The sequence below is a fragment of the Petaurus breviceps genome, unplaced genomic scaffold (genome assembly GCF_028583685.1).
Source record: "Petaurus breviceps papuanus isolate PSGF00001 unplaced genomic scaffold, PetGlider_PUasm1.0 90903, whole genome shotgun sequence".
NCBI lineage: Eukaryota > Metazoa > Chordata > Mammalia > Diprotodontia > Petauridae > Petaurus > Petaurus breviceps.
In genome coordinates, this window is record NW_027187376.1 from 11980232 (window position 1) to 11986661 (window position 6430).

At 36.1% G+C, this 6430-nt stretch overlaps 1 protein-coding gene across 1 annotated transcript in view; it reads right to left on the reverse strand.

Moving 5' to 3' along the window:
• The window catches only part of LOC138151686 (1-phosphatidylinositol 3-phosphate 5-kinase), a 64667-nt gene extending 61856 nt beyond the window's left edge, over window positions 1-2811 (reverse strand). Inside the window, exon 1 of the mRNA XM_069075257.1 lies at window positions 2016-2811. The gene's annotated coding sequence lies outside the window, so the exon portion shown is untranslated. The remainder of the gene's footprint in view (window positions 1-2015) is intronic.
• Between the last annotated feature and the right edge of the window lie 3619 nt (window positions 2812-6430).

Below are 6430 nucleotides of genomic sequence, written 5' to 3' on the forward strand. Positions count from 1 at the left end.
AATATAAACGCTTTGGGACCAACAAAATCAATGCAGCTAGAAAGTAACAAGTTGTCATGCAGGAAAAACATCTTTTCACCAAAGTCTTTTATAAAAGCTTGATATCCAAAATATTCGGAGAACTGACACAAATATGACTAAAAATTATTTTGCAACGGGCAAGAGAACAAAGGATTAGAATAGTTTTTAAGAGAAGAAATGCAACCTACCAATAAACACATAAAAATGTTCTAGTTACTGATAAGAAAAGGGAAAACAGGGGCAGGTACGTGGTGCAGTGAATAGAGAGCACTGGCTCTGGAATCAGGAGGACCTGAGTTCAAATCCAGCCTCAGACACTTAACACTTACTAGCTGTGTGACCTTAGGCAAGTAACTTAACCCCAATTACCCTGCCTTCCCCCCTCCAAAAATGTAAAAAAAAAAAAAAGAGTGAAAATGAAAACACCTCAGGCTTTTTACCTGACAGAGCAATTTAGCAAAGGTGACAAAAAATAGAAATAGTCCTTGCTGGAGGACCTATAAAAAGTCAGTCACTAGTGAAGCTATGAATCAGTTCAAGAACTCTGGAATTTTATGATAAAAATTACTAAACTATTCATATACACTTTGAGAATCAGCAATCCTAGACAAGGGCATATATTAGAAAGCAGAATACCATATAAAGAAAAACGTTCATGGCATTTTTTGAAGCACAAAAAAACAGAAACAAAACGAGTACCCATCATTTGGATACTAGTAGAATAAATTTTGGAACTAAAATCTAATGGAACATTGTTGCAGTATAAAGTTTGGTTAACTTGAGGAAGTCTCAGAGTCATGCTTAGACTTCTACTAACTGATGCAGTAAAGAGAACCAGGAGAATAAAATATCTATCATATAAATGAAAACAATCCTAAAGGGTCATAAAATCCACTCTAAATGTAATGAACAATCTTGGTTCTGGAAGAAAGATTTGATTCAGTTTAATTCAACAACCATCTACTGAATGTAGACAACTAGGGTGGTCCAGTGATTACAGTGCTGAACCAGGAGTCAGGAAGACCTAAATTCAAATCCTGCCTCACAGACTTAGCTGTGTGACAGTCACTTAACCTGTCTGGTCTGTTTTCTCATCTGTCAAATGGGCATAATGTTCACACCTACTTTGCAAGGCTGTTGGGAGGATTAGTAAAGCACTATAGAAATGTTAGCTATAATTATCATGATGATGATAATGATAATGGGAAAGGGAAAGGAATAAGCATTTATTAAACACCTACTATGTGCCAGGCACTGTGTTAGGCTATTAAAATCAGTTTATATTATGTTAATATAATCTTTAATATACTGTACACTGTACAAAGCACTAGGGATAAAATGGCAAACACAAAAGTCTCTTCTCCCCTGAAGGTGCTTAAAAGTCTACTGGACATTAAAAAAAAATCTTTTGGGGCGGCTAGGTGGTGCAGTAAGTAAAGCGCCAACTCCGGAGTCAGGAGGATCCAAGTTCAGTTACAGCCACAGACACTTAACACCCACACACACAAAAAAAACAAAACTAGCTGTGTAACCTTGGGCAAGTTACTTAACCTCAATTGCCCTCAAAAAAAAATCTTTCCTTAGTAGAGAGGTAGTAGTGTAGAGGTGTGAAAAAACTGCATATACAGTTAGACACTGGTTTTGCCTTTTTTATTGTTTAAAGGTAGAGATCTACAGAGGGATGGGAAAGATAAAGGAAAGTGACTAGTATAAAACACAAAAATAACAATAAAACATTAACATAAATTTTTTCAAAGTTTTAAAGCTACACAAAACTGTACTACAAACCTCTGGACACTATTAAATGTTTTGATTCACTGAATATGTATTTTCTTAGTACCTATTACAGTCAAGTCCATCTCATATTTCCAAAGAGATCTTATTTGGAGTATGATATAGTGGACAGAAAACTGGGCTCAAAAATTTGCTAAGTTTGAATATTGCCAGAAACTAACTGTGTAATCTGAAGCAGGTCACTTGGCTGGTTTTCTTACCTGAAAATGAGGGTACTGGGCTTTGAGGTATCACCCAGCTCTAATAATCTTCACAGTTAATAATAATGTTAGCCAACATTTACATAGCTAGGAGCAGCCAGGTGGTGTAGATAGTGTCAGACCTGGAGTGAGGAAAATTCATGTTCCTGAGTTCAAATCTGACATCACACATGTACTAGCTATGTGACTCTTGGCAAGTCACTTAACCCTGCTTGCCTCAGTTTCCTCATCTGTAAAATGAGCTGGAGAAGGAAATGGCAAATCACTCCAGTTCCTCTGCCAAGAAAACCCCAAATGGGGCTGCAAAGAGTTGGACGCAACTGAAAATGATTGAACAACAATAACATAGCACATGTTACATGCCAGGCACTGTGCTAAGCACCTTACAAGTGTTACCTCATTTGAGCTTCAAAACAACCCTGAGAGGTACGTGCTATTATTATCTCCATTTCACAGATGAGGAAACTGAAGCAAACAGATTAAATAACTTGTCTGGCATCACAATGCCAGTAAGTGTTTGAGGCCACATTTGAACCCAGGTCTTCCTGACTCCAGGCCCCACTCTCTAACTATTCTGAAGTTTATTATAAACTAACCAAATTTATCCCAAAAACATCTTATAAATTTTCCTGTGTGGCTTGTCAAATTATTAATGCTACTTTATTACTTGATTTGTTCTTATTACTTAAATAATCAGCATTGGAGTTGACATGCTTAAGTCAAATAAGATTAAAATTAAGAAGGAAAGTATTTCATGAATTTATACCCTCTGAAATGTTTGCTTAAAAAAAAAAAAAAAGACTTAAAATGTCACGACAAGTTCTCACCTACCTTTGTGGACCATACTGCATCACTCTGACTCGGGATTCTATCTTCATCTCCCTCAGTTTTGCTTCCAGATCGTCCACCAGAATTATCTGATACATCCTTTGACTGAACAAAAGGGTCTGTATTTTTCTGCTGTATCCTTCCTCCTCTGGCCCGGTAATCTGCCAGCATTCTACCCAAGCTCTGACTCTCACCCAAATGCTCTGTAATTCTGGTGCTCACTAGCTCATGGGATGGTAATACTTGGAGAGGCTTTGCCTGAACACTTCCATTCATGCCTTGAAGTCCAGAAAGATCTCTTAGAAGTTGTTTCTTCCTTCTGCTCTCTATCTCCTTTAATTCTTTATTGAGAAGAGGAGACAAATAAACCTGCTCTGGGAAATAGTCCCGTGTAGGACACTTCATGCCTTTTTCAGTTAGGAGGAAGGGTTCCCGGAATGTGATTACTGGAGAGATACAGAGGATAACATCTTTCAATTCTTGTTTGAAAGCTAAAGAATGAGTCTTGAGCCTATCTTCAGAAGACGTCACTTCTTCTGCAACATAAAATCCTGTGTCATCCTGGAGGGGGTCTCTGAAGACTCTCATCTGACTTTTGGGCTCCTCTATCTTATCTCTCTGCGGCAAGGCCTCCGATTCATTATCAAAAGCATCATCTTGCTCTTCGATATGAATAGGCAACAATGACTCTGGCACTGATGGAAAGAAAGTGGGTATCACTGAAGGTCCAGGTGTAGTGAAATGCTCCTGATGTCTCAAAGAGGCACTGCTGTCCTGTGGAACACTGTCATTTTCCTGGTAAGTTTTCTCAAACAAAGTCCTTGATTCCAACTGGTTACTACCATCATCAGAAGATAAAGACTCAGATATTATAGGCAATTTGTCAGGAAGAAAGTCAGCCTCCCTAGGAAGGGGGCTCCCGCTGAACTGGTCCTGCTGACTACCATCATTTCTCTGCTCTTCAATTAGAGAATGAAATGAACTATTTTTTGTTAATGTTGGTGGCATGGCAAATTCATCCATAAGGAAAGAGATTTCCAGTTGAGAATGGTAAGCCACACAGATCATGAATATAAGGATCTCCTTCACTCGTGCTAGCTCATAATCAGAGCCTCCTCTCAATTTGATGGTACAGCCCAGATGCTGTGGACATCCTTCAAAAAACATTAACGTTTTTGTTTGCTCTGTAAGTCACAAAAAAGTTGGGAAAGGTTAGGTATAGGACACATTTATGATACTATTCAGAAGGACAGGACAAATTAAAAAACAAATATCCCTAAATGAGAAAAAGCTTTTAAAATAACTATAAATACAATAGCCTATATTTACTAATTTTTATGTAAATCAATAGTTTGTACCACTTTAACTTTATTACAATGATTATTTCCCTTATCTTCTAAATCCTTAGTGAAATATGCTAACATGTTACTCACCATTAGGGAGCTGAAAAATCTGCATGTAAAATTTATGACAAGTTCCTAAGTGTGGCTTTGTGAGCAACTGATCCATTGACATCACTAGGTCACCTTGGGTCATCCGACTTATTCGATCTAAAACTTGCTAGAAAACAAAAATTATCTTACCACAAATGAAGATGAAGATACTACACCCCTATTAAAGATGATTCAGGAAAGTAACAAAAAATTAAGTCAGTAGTACTTTAGTATCAAAGGGCAATCTTCATTATAACTATATAATAACTGCTCATTATAGCTGAATAACTATGTAAGTAGGGCTTTTTGGTCTTTTTCTTTAAAATCAAACACTAATATATTCAATAAAACACTAAAATACTTTATATCATGATCAAGAGCGTCATTAGGCAGCTGATTTGTGCAAGTGCTACACACAAAGGAAATTAGACAGAATTTTTCCCCAGATGATTAATCTACCTCATCTATTTTAAATCGCTTAAGATGGTATTTTCTATTGATTCTGTAATTCCAAACATGGTAACTCATATAGTTAGTCATCTGTATACAGAGAATGTTTGTTAAATGCCCATTACCTCTAAGACCTCAAGTGACTAAGGTGAATGTTTTAAGATTACAAATATTTACTCTTTATTTTCTTATGTCTGAGCTTTCTACTATTTGGGGAAACAGATAAAGGAGGGGAGGGGAAATAAAATATATGTATCTTTTACATAACCATTTTTTCTATGCTGTGGCCTGTTTATCCTCCAAATTTTCTCACTATTCCCACTTCTAATCCACATAAGCGACAAAGGGATTAACAGGAAGGTAACTGAGAAATTCTCTATCACCAAATAAACAAACAATAATCATTTTTCAACCATGTCTACATTTTTATGAAATACTACTACTCACCGGTTTTACGTTAATAACTAAAGTAATACCATGTTCCAGCAACATATCCTGGGCAATTCGAGATACGGTTTTTTCAACTAAGACCAAAGTAGGTCGGACATCGACTATCCGCTGAACATAATTCTTCAAGAATTCTCTTTCCTAATTAAAATAATAAAACAAAAATATGCCAATTATAATGCAAAGTGTAATTGTTAAAATTAGAACTAGCAATAAAATGTGATCATTGATGTTAATCTCAACAAAGTAAAGTGGTTTCATCCATCAGTATCTCCTCTAATACTTTAGACTAAATTTAAATATCTGCCTCTGCCTCCAATTCAATTTAATATCATAAATGTGGTAGTAAGTTCTAAAGGATTTCCAAAGTAAAATATCTCTTTCAAGGCCTGTATCAAACAACAAATATTCATTAAGTATATATGAAGTGCCAAGCAATGAGGACACAAATAAAAAGAATGCAACAAGTACTTCTCAAAAAGAGGTTACATACTCATTTGGCAAGAAGGGCAATCATTCTTTGGAAAAATATGCTTAATTTATAGATGCACCCCCTTTTAACTATTTTTTTTTCAAGTACTACACTTCCCAAATATCATCTAGCAGCAATTATTAACTTCTACCAATGGGGAAGCTGACAAATACAAAACCACATAGTAATTTTTAAAAACTACTAGGGAAAAGAATTTGGGAATCAGGAATTCCACTTCTTCAGACACAAGTTGCTTGGCTGTGTTCATTTTAGAACAGCTTAGGAAAACTAGTTACTACAAAAGTAATTTGTGATAAACTATATTAAATAAAACTTGGCAACAAACTATCATCTTTGCCTCACATGACAGTTATAATTAAAACAACAAAAATAAGAGAATTAGTAAATACCTAACACAATAAAATGACAGGGCAGATTGCTGGTGCAATGGATAAAATACCAGGCCTTGAGTCAGGAAGACTTATCTTCCTGAGTTCAAATATGTGGCATCAGGAACTTACTAGCTGTGTGACTCTGGACAAGTCCCTCAATTCTGTTTGCCTCAGTCTCTTCATCTATAAAATGAGCTGGAGAAGGAAATGTCAAACCACTCCAGTATCTTTCCCAAGAAAACCCCAAATGGGGTCATGAAGAGTTGGACACGACTGAAACAATTCAACAACAAAAACAAAAATAAAACAACTGCAGTCCTACACATACTTCTGTTAACAAATTCTAACCTGAAGCACAATTGGGTCAATGCAAGTAAATTTGGTTTCCTCTCT